The sequence below is a fragment of the Zalophus californianus genome, chromosome 1 (genome assembly GCF_009762305.2).
Source record: "Zalophus californianus isolate mZalCal1 chromosome 1, mZalCal1.pri.v2, whole genome shotgun sequence".
Taxonomy (NCBI): Eukaryota; Metazoa; Chordata; class Mammalia; order Carnivora; family Otariidae; genus Zalophus; species Zalophus californianus.
The window spans coordinates 193,325,149-193,344,656 of record NC_045595.1 but is presented as its reverse complement, the minus strand read 5'-3'; the positions used below and the strand labels follow the sequence as shown (position 1 = coordinate 193,344,656).

The 19,508-nt window shown below is 34.6% G+C and overlaps 1 protein-coding gene and 1 pseudogene across 2 annotated transcripts in view; one reads left to right on the top strand and one right to left on the bottom strand.

Annotated features, from left to right (window-relative positions):
• NCAM2 (neural cell adhesion molecule 2) overlaps positions 1 to 19,508 on the bottom strand; it is a 521,997-nt gene that overhangs the window by 146,226 nt on the left and 356,263 nt on the right. The gene's annotated exons all lie outside the window — the stretch shown is intronic.
• Positions 5,100 to 5,792, top strand: LOC113917260 (annotated as a pseudogene).

Sequence of the window (19,508 nt, the reverse complement as noted above, 5' to 3'; positions counted from 1 at the left end):
ACAAAGAAATAGTAACTCTCTTATCTTCTTTTTACTCACCAGTGCATTACTATTGCTAGACGTTTCTCACAATCCCATGAACTACATCCCAATTATTTATAATATTTTGTCAATGAAAAATATGTAGTATGTTCAGTAAAGAACAAAATTAAAATTAGGATGAACAAAATACTATAGGAGAGCAAAATTCCTACTGATAAATGATAAAACACTTCACACATAAATAATTAAATTACTGAATAATGGGATTTATATTTTATTACACCCATAATGCTACTAATAAAAGTCTAGATATTGAATTTGTCTGTAATTGCCATTACATTTGTGGATGGCTTGCACGTATCCTTGACTTTGCTCTTCATCAGGATGACCTTCCCTGTTCAAAGACCATGACTTTGGTGTCAGGGTCAGTCTTGTAAGTATTACATTGATATGAACTCTATGATACCATCCAGTGGTTTTAAAATTTTAAGATTCCAATGATTAAGCATCACCTCCCTCAAATCTATACTAGTCAAAGTGTGCCTGAGAACAAGCACAGCGGGCCCATCCCCCAGAAAAGTAGCACAACACCATGCTCCCCCTCCCCATACCACCACTGAGTAGACAGACCATGTCTACTGACCATAGAGCTCTGCAAAGCTTCAGCTTTAGTGGAAATAGCATCAAATCTCTTTTATAACTAGCAGATCAGAGCACACCTAGTTAAAACTCGCCACACTCTGGCCAAAGTCCAAACACCTCCCACTGCAAGCAAGGAGAAACTCTGCAGAGGACTTACCTGAGGGAAAGAGCAGCTAAAACACAGAAGCAGAGTGCACACAGCACACACCCAAGACACTGAAGTGTCAGGCCCTGGACAGTATATGACCTCTTCTTAATAAAACCATTACTCTCAGGAGCAGGAAACATAACAGGCTTTTCTAACATACAGAAGAAGACAAAGGCCTAGACAAAATGCCAAGACAGAGGAATTCATCCAGAAAAAAGAACAAGAAAAGGTCACAGGCCAAAGATCTAATTGATATAAGTGATATGCCTGATCCAGAATTTAAAACAACAATCAAAGGATACTAGTTGGACTTGAGAAAAGCATAGAGAACAACAGGAAGTCCCTTACCACAGAGATAAGAGATCTAAAAACTAGTCAGCCAGAAATAAAAAATGCTATAACTAAGATGTAAAACCAACTGGATGTAATGACCACAATGATGGAAGAGGTGGAGGGATGAATACTTGATATAGAAGATAAAATTATGGAAAATAATGAAGCTAAAAAGAAGAGAGAAAGAAAAATATTGGATCATGAATGTAGCCTCAAGGAACTCAGCAACTCCATAATGTGTAATAAAATTTGTATCATAGGAATCCCAGAGGAAGAAGAAAGGGAAAAAGGGGGAGAAGGTTTATTTGAGTAAATTATAGCTGAAAACTTCCCTAAACTGGGGAAGGAAACAGACACCCAAATCCAGGAGGCACAGAGAACTTCCAGCAAAATGGACAAAAGCAGGCCAACCCAAGACATATTATAGTTAAATTTGCAAAATATAGAGATAAGGAAAAACAATCCTAAAAGCAGCAAGAGAAAAGAAGTCCCTAACTTAAGGTAACACAAAAAGGTTAGCAGCAGACCTCTCTACAGAAATTTGTCAGGGCAGAAGAGAGTGGCATGATATAGTCAATATGCTGAATGGGAAAAATATGCAGCCAAGAATACTTTATCCAGCAAGGCTGTCATTCAGAATAGAAGGAGAGATAAACAGTTTCCTATACAAACAAAAACTGAAGGAGTTTGTGACCATGAAACCAGCCCTGCAAGAAATGGGACTCTTGAGTGGGAAAGACAGACCAAAGCAACAAAGGAAAGAAACAGAGAAAATTGTGGTTGGAAAATATGCATGGTGCGATTCCAACAAGAAAGGAAGAGAGAAAATTTCCAAAACAATGACTTACCAAGTAATACAATGGCTCTACATTCATATTTATCAATAATCACTCTGAAAGTAAATGGACTAAATGCTCCAATAAAAAGACACAGGGCATCAGAATGGATTTAAAAAAAAAAAAAAAGATCCATCTATATGCTGCCTACAAGAGACTCATGCTAATGGATGTCAAAAGAAAGCCGGAGTAGCCATATTTATACAAACTAGATTTTAAACAAAAGACTGTAACAAGAGATGAAGAAGGGCACTACATCATAATAAAGGGGGTCTATCCAACAAGATCAAACAATTGTAAATGTCTATGCCCCTAACTTGACAGCACACAAATATATAAAACAATTAATAACAAACATAATGGAACTCATTGATAATAATACAATAATAGTGGGTTGCTTTAACACCACACTTAGAGCAATGGACAGATCATATAAGCAGAATATCAGTAAGGAAACCATGGCTTTGAATGACACACTGGACCAGATAGACTTAACAGATATATTCAGAACATTTCATCCTAAAGCAGTATTCTTTTCAAGTGCACATCGTACATTCTCCAGAATAGATCACATACTGGGTCACAAATCAGGCCTCAACAAATACAAAAAAATTGAGATCGCACCATGCATATTTTCCAACCACAATGCTATGAAACTTGAAGTCAACCGCAGGAAAAAATTTGTACAGTTGAACATAGGGATAAAAAAAGGGGGGGATCCATAAAACAGACTCTTATCTGTAGAGAACAAACAGGATTGCTAGAGGGGAGGTAGGTGGGGGGTTGGGATAAATGGGTGATGGGTATTAAGGAGGGCACTCATTGTGATGAGCACTGGGTGTTACTTGCAAATGATGAATCACTAGATTCTATACCTGAAACTAAGATTACACTATATATTAACTAACTGGAATTCAAATAAAAACTTAAACAAAAAAATGGGAAGGAAAAAATGTATCTGGCAATGTATGTGTACATTTTCCTTCTTTTTTAAAAACTATATCATGCCTGGGTGCCTGGGTGGCTCAGTTGGTTAAGCGACTGCCTTCAGCTCAGGTCATGATCCTGGAGTCCCAGGATCGAGTCCTGCATTGGGCTCCCTGCTGAGCAGGGAGTCTGCTTCTCCCTCTGACCCTCCCCCCTTCTCATGCTCTCTCTATCTCCTTCTCTCTCTCAAATAAATAAATAAATAAATATTAGAAAAAAAATTACATCATGCCAAATATATATTCCAATGTCTATCTACATCACTGGATATATAAGAAATTTTATATAACTAATGTACATAATTATTATATGTGCCACTAGTATTATAGCAAATATATGCTCCTTTTTGAACAAAGAGCTATGCTGAGTGATTAAATACTTTATTTCCTGTCTCATAACCATGCATTGGGTAGCTGTGGTGCTATCTGACTCATATATAATTGACATAATCATCTTAAATGAGAGCAGTGTATATTTATTGGAAATGCTTTATATAAGGCATGAATGTAAAAACCAGAAACTACTCACAATACACCAATTACTCAAAACCGCAATTTCATCAAACCATTACACAGACACAGAAACAACCTACCTCTAAGAAATGGCTAGAAACTAAAACTGTATGTAACAAATATATAAACTTCATTGGTCTGCTTTTGTTTTGGTTTGGATTTTGCTTGTTTTATAGTAAATAAAGTAACCCTCCATAAAGAATAGGGAAGTTAAAAGAAAGACTGTATATACAAACCAAACTTCTCATCATTGTTATGAGTCTTCAATTAAGGAGAAAGAAGTCTTCAGAAAGGATCTAATAGAAGTTATTAAGACAATCATGAAAAAGAGGAAGAGAATTAAAAATACTTGATGGGATAAATGAATCAATGCTACAACCCTAAACCATGGGAAAAAGAAAGTACGGTGTGGAATTTATCAAAAACAAGAAGGGAAGATAAAGCATCATATATTTCTATATTTTGTTACTTTTTCTAAAATAATCCAAAAATCATGGATCAGACAGGTCTGTGATGCATCTTTACAGTTATGTGTATCAATCATTAGATAAGGAAAAAATTAAGAATATTATTATTAAAGGGCAATCTGGTGGAGCTAAAGACCCAGGAAGCAGAGATGGTCTGGGAAATTATACTACCTTTGCTACAAGACATAAATTGATGAGAAACAGCTTTGATCAAGGCTCTAGTTGTGTTTTGGAATATGCAGGCATAAGAAGAGGTCAAATAATTATACTACAGGGCAGAGTGTTGTAATTTTATGAGAAGGTACTAAAAAGGCATACTATTAGTGAATAAATATGTAAAGGGCTATCTCAAGGTGCTGATCAAAACAGCCAGCCAGACAGGTTCGTGTAATAGAGGAAGAGATGGATAAGGCCTCAATAAACCTCCAACATCTCCTCTATGGTACACACAGGAAAAGTGTGCAATTTAATGGCTTGCTAGTTTCCTTCTTCTATACATATTGTGTATGGGATCCCCTTAATTATTTGACTCCAAAGTATATATTAATTTATGGATAAACAAATTATTAATTCACTAAGCAATCAAAGGATGATATCAATTCAATCAAATTACTGACCTATAGATATGCTACTATTACTTTAGCATTACATGTCTTTATTATTAAAAGTTTGTCCCTGTATCATCACAGCTCCTATGACTCCAAAAAATATAGTGAACTTCAGACTTGAATGTAAATGTCCATAGAGTAAATGAACTCTCGTGTTTTAGACATAGATTAAGTTCTTAACTGGCTTTGAATTTCATAATTGAAAGAACGGTGGTCTGCAATTTATCCTTAGTTTACCTGAAGAACTCATTAACTAATCTAAATATATTCAGAGTTAATACCTGTTAAAAATCAATCGTCTATCACATTGATTGATTTGCAGATGTTGAACCAAACTTGCAGCCCAGGAATAAATCCCACTTGGTCGTGGTGAATAATCCTTTTAATGTACCGTTGGATCCTATTGGCTAGTATTTTTGTGGGAATTTTTGCATCCATGTTCATCAGGGATATTGGTCCATAATTCCTTTTGATGGGGTCTTTGTCTGGTTTTGGGATCAAGGTAATGCTGGCCTCATAAAATGAGTTTGGAAGTTTTCCTTCCATTGCTATTTTTTGGAACAGTTTCAGAAGAATGTGCACATGCCCCAGGGTTGACCAAAAAAGTTCAGTGCCATGCATCTAACGTCTCCTTCCCACCCAGTGGTAACGAGCATCCTAAAGAAGATCTTAACCTTCGCCTGAAGAAACTAACTCATGCCACGCCTTGCATGTTGTTTATGAAAGGAACTCCTCAGGAGCCATGCTGTAGTTTCAGCAAGCAGATGGTGGAAATCTTTAACAAACATAATATTCAGTTTAGCAGTTTTGATATCTTCTCAGATGAAGAAGTTCGTCAGGGCCTCAAAACCTATTCCAACTGGGCCACCTATCCCCAGCTCTACGTTTCTGGAGAGCTCATAGGAGGATTTGATATAATTAAGGAGCTTGAAGCATCTGAAGAACTAGATACAATTTGCCCTAAAGCTCCCAAATTAGAGGAAAGGCTCAAAGTACTGACAAATAAAGTTTCTGTGATGCTCTTTATGAAAGGAAACAAACAGGAAGCAAAATGTGGATTCAGCAAACAAATTCTGGAAATACTAAATAATACTGGTGTTGAATAGGAGACATTTGATATACTGGAGGACGAAGAAGTTCTGCAGGGGTTAAAAACTTATTCAAATTGGCCCACATACCCCCAGTTGTATGTGAAAGGGGAGCTTGTTAGAGGTCTGGATATTAAGGAACTGAGAGACAATGGTGAACTACTGCCAGTGCTGAAAGGAGAGAACTAGGGACTGTTACGCTCAGTGCCCGACTGCTGCAGGAAACCTCCATCACAGCGGGGCCGCTCACGACTCCATTCTCAGATTGCTGTGCACCCAGTTAGGCTCAGTGTATCCCACCAGCTCCTGCTAAATACATGTATGTTTTGTTTGTTTTTAATCAAACCAGAATACAATAAACATCTTAAAATCCGATTAAAAAAATTCTTCTTTAAATGTTTGGTAGATGTCTGCGATTTACAGACCTATACCTCTGAAACAAATAATACATTATATGTTAAAAAAAGAGAAGATAGTAGGAAAGGAAAAATGAAGGGGGGGGAATTGGAGGGGGAGATGAACCATGAGAGACTATGCACTCTGAGAAACAAACTGAGGGTTCTAGAGGGGAGGGGGTGGGGGGATGTGTTAGCCTAGTGATGGGTATTAAAGAGGGCACGTACTGAATGGAGCACTGGCTGTTATACGCAAACAATGAATCATGGAACACTACATCAAAAACTAATGATGTAATGTATGGTGATTAACATAACATAATAAAATAATAAATATATATAAAATAAAAAAATTAAAAAAAATAAATGTTTGGTAGAATTCCCCGAGGAAGCCATCTGGCCCTGGGCTTTTGTTTGTTGGGAAAGTTTTGATTACTGCTTCAACTTCCTTACCAGTTATGGGTCTGTTCAGGTTTTTTATTTCTTCCTGGTTCAGTTTTGGTAGTTAATATGTCTCTAAGAATGCAACCATTTCTTCCAGATTATCTAATTTGCTGGCATATAGTTGTCCATAATATGTTCTTGTAATTGTTTGTATTTCTTTGGCATTGTTTGTGATCTTCCTCTTCCATTCATGATTTTATCTATTTAGGTCCTTTCTCTTTTCTTTTTGATAAGTCTGGACAGGGGTTTAACAATCTTATTAATTCTTTCAAAGAACCAGCTCCTAGTTTCATTGATCTGTTCTACTGTTCTTTTGGTTTCTATTTCATTGATTTCTGCTCTAATCTTTATTATTTCTCTTCTCCTGCTGGGTTTAGGCTTTATTTGCTGTTCTTTGTCCAGCTCCTTTAGGAATAGGGTTAGGTTGTGTATTTGAGACCTTTCTTGTTTCTTAAGAAAGGCTTATATTGCTCTATACTTTCCTCTTAGGACCGCCTTTGCTGCATCCCAAAGATTTTGAACAGTTGTGTTTTCATTTTCATTTGTTTCCATGAATTTTTAAAATTCTTTAATTTCCTGGTTGACCCATTCATTCTTTAGTAGGAAGCTCTTTAGCCTCTGCAAACCTAATCAATGTGATACAATATATTAATAAAAGAAAGAACAAGAACCATATGACCATCTCAATAGATGCAGAAAAGGCATTTGACAAAGTACAGCATCCTTCTTGACTAAAACTCTTCATAGTGTAGGGATAAAGGACACATACCTCAATATCATAAAAGCCATCTATGAAAAACCCAGAGCAAATATCATACTCAATGGGGAAAAACTGAGAGCTTTTTCCCCTAAGTCCCTTGAGGAATATGGCAGGGCTGTCCACTATCACCACTGCTATTCAGCATAGTATTAGAAGTCCTAGCCTCAGCAATCAGACAACAACAAAAAAGAAAGAAAAGGCATCTGAATTGACAAAGAAGAAGTGAAACACTCACTTTTGCAGATGATATGATACTTTATGTGGAAAACCCAAAAGACTCCACCCCCAAAACTGCTAGAGCTCATACAGAAACTCAGTAAAGTGGCAGGATATAAAATCAATGCACAGAAATCAGTTACATTTCTATACACCAACAACAAGACAGAAGAAAGAGAAATTAAGGAGTCAATCCCATTTGCAATTGCACCCAAAGCCATAAGATACCCAGGAATAAATCTAACCAAAGAGGCAAAACAATCTGTACTCAGAAAACTATAGAATACTCATGAAATAAATTGAGGAAGACACAAAGAAATGGAAAAGCATTCTATGCTCATGGATTAGAAGAACAAATATTGTGAAAATATCTATGCTACCTAGAGCAATCTACACATTTAATGCAATGCCTATCAAAACACCATCAACTTTTTTCAAAGAAATAGAACAAATAATCCTAAAATTTGTATGGAACCAGAAAAGACCCCAAAGAGCCAGAGGAATGTTGAAAAAGAAAAGCAAAGCAGGTACCATCACAATTCTGGACTTCCAGCTCTATTCCAAAGCTGTAATCATCAAGACAGTAGGGTACCGGCACAAAAACAGACACATAAATCAATGGAACAGAATAGAGAGCCCAGAAATGGACCCTCAACTCTATGGTCAACTAATCTTCAACAAAGCAGGAAAAAATGTCTAATGGAAAAAAGACAGTCTCTTCAACCAAAGGTGTTGGGACAGCCAACATGCAGAAGAATGAAACTGGGCCATTTCCTTATAGCACACACAAAAATAGACTCAAAATGGATGAAAGACGTCAATGTGAGACAGGAATCCATCAAAATCCTAGAGGAGAACACAGGCAGCAACCTCTTGGACTTCAGCCGCAGCAACTTCTTCCTAGAAACATCGCCAAAGGCAAGGGAAGCAAGGGCAAAAATGAAATATTGGGACTTCGTCAAGATAAAAAGCTTTTGCACAGCAAAGGAAACAGTCAACAAAACCAAAAGAAAACCGCCAGAATGGAAGAAGATATTTGCAAATGATGTATCAGATAAAGGGCTAGTATCCAAAGTCTATAAAGAATTTATCAAACTCAACACCCAGAGAACAACTAATCCAACCAAGAATACATGGGCAGAAGACATGAACAGACATTTCTGCAAAGAAGACATCCAAATGGCCAAAACACACATGAAAAAGTGCTTAACATCGCTTGGCATCAGGGAAATCCAAATCAAAACCTCAATGAGATACCACCTCACACCAGTCAGAATGTCTAAAATTAACAAGTCAGGAAATGACAGATGCTGGTGAAGATGTTGAGAAAGGGGAACCCTCCTACACTGTTGGTGGGAATGCAAGCTGGTGCAGCCACTCTGGAAAACAGTATGGAGGTTCCTCAAAAAGTTGAAAATAGAGCTACCCTATGACCCAGCAATTGCACAACTAGGTATTGACGTATTGACCCCAAAGATACAAATATAGCAAACTGAAGAGGCACATGCACCCCTATGTTTATAGCAGCAATGTCCACAACAGCCAAACTATGGAAAGCTCCTAGATGTCCATCAACAAATGAACGGATAAAGAAGATGTGGTGGAAAAAAAAAATATATATATATATATATATGAATAATACACACACACACACACACACACACACACACACACACAAAATGGAATATTATGCAGCCATCAAAAAATGAAATATTGCCATTTGCAATGACATGGATGGAACTAAAGGGTATTATGCTAAGTGAAATAACTCAATCAGAGAAAGACAAGTATCATATGATCTCACTGATAAGAGGAATTTGAGAAACAAGACAGAGGATCATAGGGGAATGGAGCAAAAAATGGAACAAGATGAAACCCGAGAGGGAGACAAACCATAAGAGACTCTTAATCTCAGGAAACAAACTGAGGGTTGCTGGAGTGGAGTGGGGGTGGGCAGGATGGGATGGCCCGGTGATGGACATTGGGGAGGGTATGTACCATGGTGAGCTCTGTGAATTATGTAAGACTGATGAATCACAGACCTGTATCCCTGAAACAAATAATACATTATACATTAATAAAAAAACAAATCAATCATCTATTGTATAGACTTCAGTTTGGCAATCTAGGACTCTCTCAGAAGACTCAAAAGTAACTGGAATCTGCAGTTAGTACATCAAAGATTTGTGACAGTTTTCACTACACTTATGACCTGCTACTTGCAGTTAATATTCTAGATGGATAAAGTAGACACAACACTGAAAAACTTGCAATATCCAAGGACTGGTGGAGGAAGATGAAATCTTACTGGTTGAAACTAATTGATCTTAATAGTAGGACATAATGATAAAGAAAATCTGTGTCCTATGATGGCCAACCGAGCCAACGAGAAAGTCCCAGTCCTTGCCCCGGGGCTCTTCTGGGTTCTTCTCCCTGTTCTGCTTCCTGCACGCACCAGTCCGAGTCCTTTTCCCAGCCCTGATTCACGCACGCACCACAAGTGTCAAGTATGCGGAAGTAGAACTGTATAAATTGCCCCCTTTGTTTGTGCTTGGGGCTCAGACCTTTGGAGACCACTCTCCTCTGAGCCCCCTGGCATTAAATAAACCTCCTATCCTCCAAGATCTCCAAGGGCCGCTTGGTTCTTCCATCAGGCAATTCAGTCCAGGTTCCGTAACAATAAAAGGAAAAAGGAGATAACAGAGATTGGAAGAGTAGCCTACCATATAGAGCCGTGTAGGTAATAGAATGAATTTCCGAATGATATTAGAAACTACTGGAAGCTTCTGAACAAAAGAGTGCTATTATCTGGCTTGTTTCAAGTGGAGCAATCTAGCTATTTTAATGAGACTAACGGGAGGTATGGAGATGCACTGAGACCTCTTAAAAACTTATTGCAATAATCCAGGCAAGTAATTATGATGGCTTGGACCAGAACAGTAACAGGGAGGTGTTAAGAAATGATCAAGTTTTGAATATATTTAAAATTGGGCTAACAGGATTTGCAAAAAAAAAAAAAAAAAAAAAAAAAGAATATGGGTGTAGTAATAGACAAGAATCAAAGATAACTCCAAGAATTTTAGTCTATATAACTGTAAGGAAAGAGTCACCATTTAATGAAGTGGGATGACTGAGGCAGAAGCAAATGTGAAGATAACGTACAGAACTGTACTGGATATTTGCACTTTCAGCTATTTATTAAATATCTAAATGAAGGTATACCATTGGATATAGAAGACTAAGGTTCAGTGAAGAGGTCCATTGGTTGAGATTTAGAGTTTAATGGATCCAAGTGATAATCAAAGCCATGAGACTAGATGAGTAAGTCAAGGGACTAAACATAGAGAAAGGAATTCAAGAATGGGCCTCAAAATGGGGCGCTCTATCACTTAGAGGTCAATTAGAAGGCAAAGAGTGATCACAGGGCTGAAAGTAGTGAGAAGTGTGGCAAAAGAAAAACCAGGAGCATACTGCAAGCCAAAGAACATGCTTTAAGCAAAAGAGATAATTTCATTGGCAGAATGAAAATGAGGAGAAGGCAGGAAAAAAATGAGGACTGGTAATTTGCCATTAAGTTTAAAAAGATGAAAGTTACTGTTAAACTTGTCAGAGAGGTTCAGTGGAGTGATATGATCAAAGTTTGTATTCAGGAAATAATTGGAGAAAGAAAATTAGAGCAAGGTTAAACAACATTTTCAAGGGATTTTGCTGTGAATAGAGAGGGTGGAGAATCAGATGGTATTCGGAGGTGATGAGATTGTCTATCCATCTATCATCATCTGCCTGTCTATATGCTGTATACACACATATATTCTCATGTATGTGTAATAGGTGTATGTGTATGTTACAGATATACATACAAAATGTATATGTTATATATAATATACACATAAAAGAAAAAATAATAGAGTATTTTTGAATGTTGATAGGAATGATAAAGAAGGTATTGAATAAAAATATTGTTGAGAATAGGGATCTGAATTACTGGACTTAAATCCATCATATGTTAGAAAGGGTACTACTAGGATCCACATAAAAACTCAAAAAAAAATTTCACTCATGATAACATATAGGTTCAGTTATGTATGAGTGTGGATGTAGTAGTAAGAATTTGATAAAGTTTTCTTTGATTGTTTATTTTCTTAGTAAAAGAGGAAGCAGATCACCAGCAAAAGTTTCAGGATAGAGGAAATTTGCAAATTTGAGGATGGAGGAAATGCAAAAGGTAGTTATGATAAAACTGGCCAAGAAAATGGTCCAGGAAAATGTGGGATGAATGGTACACAACACAATGAACACACACTGAATATGCACCACAACTTTAAAGAGAGACCATTCAGAATGATTACAGTCTTTTCCTCCAGGTAAGCTCAGCTGTCCTAACACATCTGTGGAATAGATGTTGAGGTTAATTAAACCATGAATGGTGCTGTGCCAGAAACATTTCATGAAGCCAAAAAAGATTGAGGAGTGCATATGAGGTCGTAATTATAATAATAGAAAATGAAATTTTGTATGGGAATTAAAAGGTGAGCAAGATGGGTGGTCTAGGTCAGGGGAAAAAAATGGTAGGATCCACAAATATTAGAATTACATTGCTTTTACATATTTGATAGAGTATAAATACATTTTTCTTATAAGTAGATGCACTATTAAATATGCATCTGGCATCTGAGGATAAGAGATTTAGAAAGCTAGACAAGAACTTTCTGAGGATTACAAAGCAACAGTAATAATGCTGCTCCAAGATGTAGATCATGACAATGGAACATTATAGCCAAGGCTGATTTACATCTAAAACATTTTTGTCCCACCCCAATCCCCATCATAAACACAACTGTTCAGTAGATGGCAGAACAGAGTTATTATTGAAAATCTTTATTTAATATATCACTTAAATTTATTATCTGTTAACCCCTCAGTCAAGTGCAATGAAGTCACTGCAGCAACTATGCTAAGGTAATTTTCATTAAAATATATTCAATTTTATTCATTAATTATTGTGTAACTAACATTCTTTTATGCACCTGTTTTTGTTTCATGCTCAAAGTTGACAATGAAATACATCAGATGTATTATTTTTATGGAAGCTGTTTATTAGATGTTTGCTTAAATATTTTCACAGATATGTTGTGTCTATTATATAGTAACTTGAATTTATTTTTCATATATATTATTTTAAATGGTATCCAAATGCCTGCCTAGCTGTCATGCATTTATTCAAATTTGCTTCAGCTTGTTTCTTGAATGTAGTTTATACTATAAACAAAATATCGAAGTTACATATACCAGGAAATTTATTTTTAAGTCTATTAATATTCACTGCATCTCCATATTTCCTTATAGTTATATTATTTTATATTTTTTCAGGGGATAGTACTAGATTGCTTCATAAGAGGAAATAAGTATCAACTGAAGTCGATGTAGGATAAAGTATTTATAAGAAAATATATTTTCTGCTACAAAGCCATAGTAAAATCACTTTCAGTATATAAATAACACTTTTCCCCAAAACAGTTCCTGTAAAATTGTGAACTACTGTTATATCATCTTACAAACCTGATGGCAGTTTCTTTTAAATAGAAATTTTTATAACACATTTAAAAATAATAGTTCATTAATAAATAACGTTTTTTAAAAAACAATGACATTTTTATTTTTAAAATATTTCACAGAATTTTCTCAAAAGTAGTTTTTAAAAGGATATGTTGAACTTATGACTGGACTTCTTTGATAATTGTTATTCAAACTGTGGGCTGGAAAAAAAATTTCAGGAAGCTGTAAATGATTGAAAACCCACCTCTCAGCAAGCTCAGTAGCATCCAGGAAGATTTCCAACCTGCCTAATTATATTCTACCACCTACATCAGATAGGGAATAGAAGTATCCATTTTGCCTATTGCCCAGCAGGGACTTATAATATGCTCTCAGAGCACTAGTATGAAAAAATGCATTAGGAGAACGTTAAAAATGTCACTCAAATACAAAATCCTTCAGAAAAGCCCATTATCTCTACAAACGGGAAAAAAATACAGGCATTAAAATCTACAGGTGCCAAGAATATGTGTTCTTTGGCATTCTTGTCTACAATCAGAAACTGACTTTTTCTTCCCAATGTAAAGATATTACCAAAGTAGTCTTAACTTTCCTTATAATTGAGTTGTATGGAAAAGCTTTATAGAAGAAGGAGATTGCAAATACACTGCCTCACAATACTAAGCCATTAGAAAATCATAAACTGAAAATTAGTAAATAATTTTAAAAAGGGCTTAGCATTGGAATAAAAACTGTATATTAAGATGTGTGGTTATCTATTAAATTGATAAAAGATTTATAGAATAAGGAAATGGTAGAGGTTGATGGGGACTTACCGTATAAACAATGGAACTGTACCTTTGAAAAATACGGCAATTTACCTGATATGAGAGACCAGGTAAATGGCAAATCTAGGAATTGCAGTAAAGAAAATGTTATAACTACTACATAACACTAATTCATTAGACTGTATTTTATATGAACTGAGAATACCAAAGCTAACATGGTTAGGAACCCATGGGTTATGCAAATGATTCTTTTTATGTAGCTTACTCTGTGGGTAGCTCTTTGAGATCCTCTAAAGCAACATCACATCAAATGAAGGGATTCCCTTCAGACACTAATGATTTTGCAAATTACGCTAGAGAAATTCAAGAGACTGGGCATTCTCTCATTTGAAATTTAATAATTTCATTATCTGTAATCCCTGATTCATGGAAAGTTTATGCCTTTTAATAACTTCCCCTCATTTCACATAGGATTACCCACCTTAAGCAAATGGCTAGTTCAACTATATGTATGGATGTCTTTAAAATACTTGAACAAACATATCATCACTGCTCTTTCAATTATTTACTAAAACATTTTATTGATTTTATTTGCCTATTTGTTTTTTTACATTAGACTTCTCACCTTGACCTATGTTCCTGTGTTTTTGTTTTGTTTTATTGGTCTTAGAATCAGGTACTAAAAATTGCCCATAATTGCATACCAAAATGCATCTTCTAGATTTGGTAAAAAGGTGTAAATAAAATTCATCATAAAAGCGATAAAAATGCAGCTGTAAAAAATTTGCCCAGAAGTACAGCTACTTAAAAGATATATAAAAGATACTTACATACTGTCCTCCATACTTAAAGATGCTGCTGCTATAAATATGCCATCATATTTTAGTTTTTCATTTCACTAGAGCATTTATAATAAAGTGCAGATATTTGAAACTCTACAATCTCTTCTTTTTAATCAATAATTATGGATTTGCTGATCTCATTTTGTTGACTACTATTTAAAGAGGAAAAGGAAGTTGAAAATATTATATTTTTCATTATAATACAAAGGTGCTGCTAATTTTACCATTACTTTTGTTTTTGTTTTTTAAATCAGAGTCTAAGCAATTTTTATCAGCCTGGAGCAAACTGAGTGGAGATATTCTGATGAGAGCAGACCTACTTTCCAACCTGCATGAATACACACCAGTCAGAAGGACAAGTTGAACTGGGTCTGTAATAGCACAGAAAAATATGCCAAAGCTATATCTGTAGTCTTGTAAAAGTTCACTTACATACTCAAAATTGGTATTTTGGATGTGAAAATTGCATAATTCAAGATTGCATATTCATAAGGAAAAGACTACTGATTTTAAATATGCTTTCATTCCAACTCCTCTCCTAAGTTGTATGCACCATAAAACAGAAAACTTTTTTTTTACTGCTGCATTCTTCGTGCCTAGCATAGTTCATGCAAACATAACAGCTCTCAGTAGTATTTGCTGATAGTTGTTAAATGAATTTGGGTAAGTGATAAAGAAAACATTAGTCATATAAAATCCTATCACTTTAAAGATTATTTCACTGCTTACATTTTATGAAATTTATCTTTTCAGGAAGTCATATTTGCTTTAGAGTTTAAAAAAAGAGAAACACAAGAAAAGGTTAATGTAATCTTCACATTTTAAATATAAAAAATCTAAGAATTTTCAGTGTAGTTTCTCATGTGATGTGAAACATTCCCTCCATTACCTTCTGCCTTTCATTAAAAGGGATTTAAATAAATCATTTTTTAAAACAGGAAGTTTCCTTAGGTCCAAAGCTGTAGATGGACAATAAGGAATAATATCCTAAAGCATAAAACAATAACCTAATAATGAATGCAGTCATGTAATAATAAATATATGCTGAGATATTTAAATTGTTACAAAATTTAAAACATCATATTTTGTTCAGGTAGTTGTATGAAAGAACTGCCTATCTTTATTATTGCCAGAAATCCCTTTGACCTAGTATTTTAGTCTGCAAGAGCCTTTAAGGTATCGTCCAGGTCACAGTGCCTAAATACGTGGAGAAAATTGTTCACCATTTCTATACTATTAAAATAGAAAGGAACATTTCAACAACTATGACTTTTGTACATAAGTGCAAAACTAAATGTTAAACTATTCATGCTAGTAATTTTTTTAATCTTAAATTTCAGTTTAAATACATCTATGTGAATAACAAAAAGTATGAACTTAAAATATGAAAGTTAATGTAGAATCAGGTTGCTCTCTTGGACACAGACACATTTTTCAAAACAAATGTAAAAGAACAGAAAATCCTATTATTTTAATCACAAAGTTTTGAATTGATCTAAACTCGGACCATGACTAAAATTTGATATTTCACTTCAGCAAAAATAAGAAGAAACTGTTTTTGAGGTTAGCCACTCCACTTTATGTATTGAGTTTATTGGCATCATTTTGAAAGGACCAGTTTGTATTAAGGACTGAAACTAAATGAGTTCCTGTTACTATGATTTGTAATTTCTTTAGCCTTTGATTAATAATGAAGTATATTTATTTACTGGAGGGAAGCGCTTGCTCCCATCAGTAGGAGGACAGAAAATGGGTTTCTGTCCTAAGCAGAATATGTTTGAATGTGTTCCAGTCCCCAAAATTTCATTACTAAACTTTGTATCATGATAATTCAAAGTATGTTTGAAAAGCAGTTATTTTAAAAGTATAGTCTGTGTACCAGTGAAGGTATACATGCTAGGTTTAGTATGACTTTGAAAAACAATTTTTATTTTAGAGTTTTATATTTATTTAATGATATTTAAAAGTATAACTAGTGTATATTCATACTTTTGATTCCACTGATATTTTTGGGCAGGATTAGAATAAATGAAAAACTAATTCAATTTAAAGAAAAAAATTAAGTGTATAACAGGCAGCACATGAATACAAGAGACGAAGTCAATCAAAGAAAGACAATTATCATATGGTTTCACTCATATGTGAAATATAAAAAAAACAGCACAGAGGATCATAGGGGAAAGGAGGGAAAACTGGAAAACAGAATGGGAAGAAATAAGAGACGGAAACAAACCATGAGAGACTCTTGATTCAGGGAAACAAACTGAGGGTTGCTAGAGGGGAGGGGGTAACTGGGTGATGGGCATTAAGGAGGGCATGTGATGTGATAAGCACTGGGTGTTATATGAAACTGATGAATCAGTGAACATTACATCTGAAACTAATGGTGTACTATATCTTGGCTAATTGAATTTAAATTAAAAAAAGAAAAAGAGAAAGATGGAGCTGTCAAATGACTGAAATTTGAGAAATTCTGCTTTAAGAGAGTTATAACTTATTGCTATACATTTCAAATACTTCTTATTCAGTGTAGGGTGGGATTAATTTCTAGTAGAGGAAGGCCTATAATTTACTATGCAGGACAAGTATACCAGGAATAAAATAATTATAGATTCTGTATCTTAAGAGTAGATAAGTGGCACATGTGAGATGTCATCTCCCAGACAATATTATAAGCACTTTATAATTATTATATAAAACATTCTCTTCATATAGGCGGGTTTGCATGCTGTTATGTTTACCATTTTGTAAGAATTCTAGAAGTAAAAATCAGTCCCTGTAGATCTTTTTACTTCTGTTTACTCTTAAATAACAAGTAACAATATGTCTTTAAAAAATGTTTAAAAGACACCAGGTTTATCAGATGACTATGAAATCATATTTTGAAAATTTATGGACAAGGCACTGTTAAGTAATCTTGCTTTGTGGAGTGTGGCATCTTTTTTTTTCTTCCCATTTTAATGACCTGTTTAGCCTTTCTTACAATGTGAAAGAGTCTATTTAGAATCAATATTTATTGCTATGTAATGTGGGATGTCTACATGAGCCCAAAAGAAGGCAAAAAATGAATCGCTTCCTAAAGAAGAAAATTTGGGGGTGGGGGAGAAGACAGACCCGAGAGAGCAGAAAGAAATCTGTGATATTTTGTGTTTCATAAGAAGAAGGACCAACTTTTCTTTAGCATGAGAATCTATCCTCACCCCAGATAGGAAGTTTGAGCCCTCATCTATGCTTCGCTGCAGGGATGGAGAATGACATCAAACATACAGTGAGTGAGATGAATATGCAAATGCAGATTCTGCACATTGTCAACTTCCATGAGGGATGTGATATACAGTTACAAGATTTGGAATTGATATCACTAGAGATGATTTTATAGTAAATTCTACATATAGTTATGTCATAGAAGCACAATCTGTAACAGCTAGAACACTACTGTTGTGTTAATTCATACAGAACATATGACCATGCTCACGCAATTTTTTTTATCTGGTTCCCTTTGTGACAGCAGTCATTAACAGAGAATTAATATGATCATTTTCTCATGTATAAAATATCTGAAGACTGGATACCTCCAAGGACAAGAGAAACTAACACTTTTAAGATGTTTGATTTGTGTCTGCGATATTGTTATGTGGACTTTCATTTCATCTTCCAAAACTTTTTATGGGGACATCTTATTATCCTGATTTAGACATGCAAAAACTGGTCAGATATAAGAAGTCATATCCTGAATGATGTACCAAAATGACAAAATTAGGATTAAACTTTGATTTGTGTGATATTTTGCATGACTTCTCATACTAATTCATCAATACTTATAATCTTACATATACTAACATTTATTGATTAATAAGAATGATAAGAAGGAATGATCTAAAGAAACTGGTTCAAAATAGATGACAGGTATTAATGCCAGGGACTGTCAAACATCGTAGACGCATCATCTTATATAATCGGTAGATCAACTGTGAAAGAAGCACGGTTTTATTTTAAAAATAGAGATTTTTTTATTATTATGTTATGTTAATCATCATACATTACATCATTAGTTTTTGATGTTAAAAATAGAGATTTTAATATAAAAAATTAGATTGCTTAGTTTATAAGTTACAAAGCAATGTATAAGTTTTAATTCATGGCTGTTTTATATTCTGCAACAATAGCTTTGGTTTTGTCCTATACTTTATTATATACGTTTAAATATTATTCAGTTTATGTGTATAGTATCTATTAAATGAAGAGGCTAGGCATTTCTGATTTTTATAAACAAATGTATCTTAAGATGACTCCAAAATCATGTGCTAATTTTAAGCTGTCAGAGTAATGAATTTCTGGATAACCCTGATAAATCAATATTTTTATAGAGAAACATAAACAATACTTAAGTTGCACTGAAGTGCCTAGAAATTTTCAATAAATAGGTAATTAAAAGATAGTGAAAACTGTGAAATTTCTTTAATAAAATGATGAACAAAATGTTATTCCAAAATAATAATGAGTATTAAGAAAATATTTTTAAAGCAAGTATTTTTTTCTTATATATTACACATATTTTTGAAATTTTCTGAAGTTGTAAAAATTACATATACTATTTTAAATGTGGATAAGCTGCATTCAAGTGGGTTAGATGAAAGAGTCATGTGTTTAAAAGAACTCTAAGCACTATAATTTTTGTTGTCATTTCTGTAGGATGCCATATTATGCAAGGATATTTTATGGTATACTAATATACATAGTTCAGTTGTTCTTTTTTTTTTTTTTAAAGATTTTATTTATTTATTTGACAGAGAGAGACACAGTGAGAGAGGGAACACAAGCAGGGAGAGTGGCAGAGGGAGAAGCAGGCTTCCCGCCGAGCAAGGAGCCCGATGTGGGGCTCAATCCCAGGACCCTGGGATCATGACCTGAGCCGAAGGCAGACG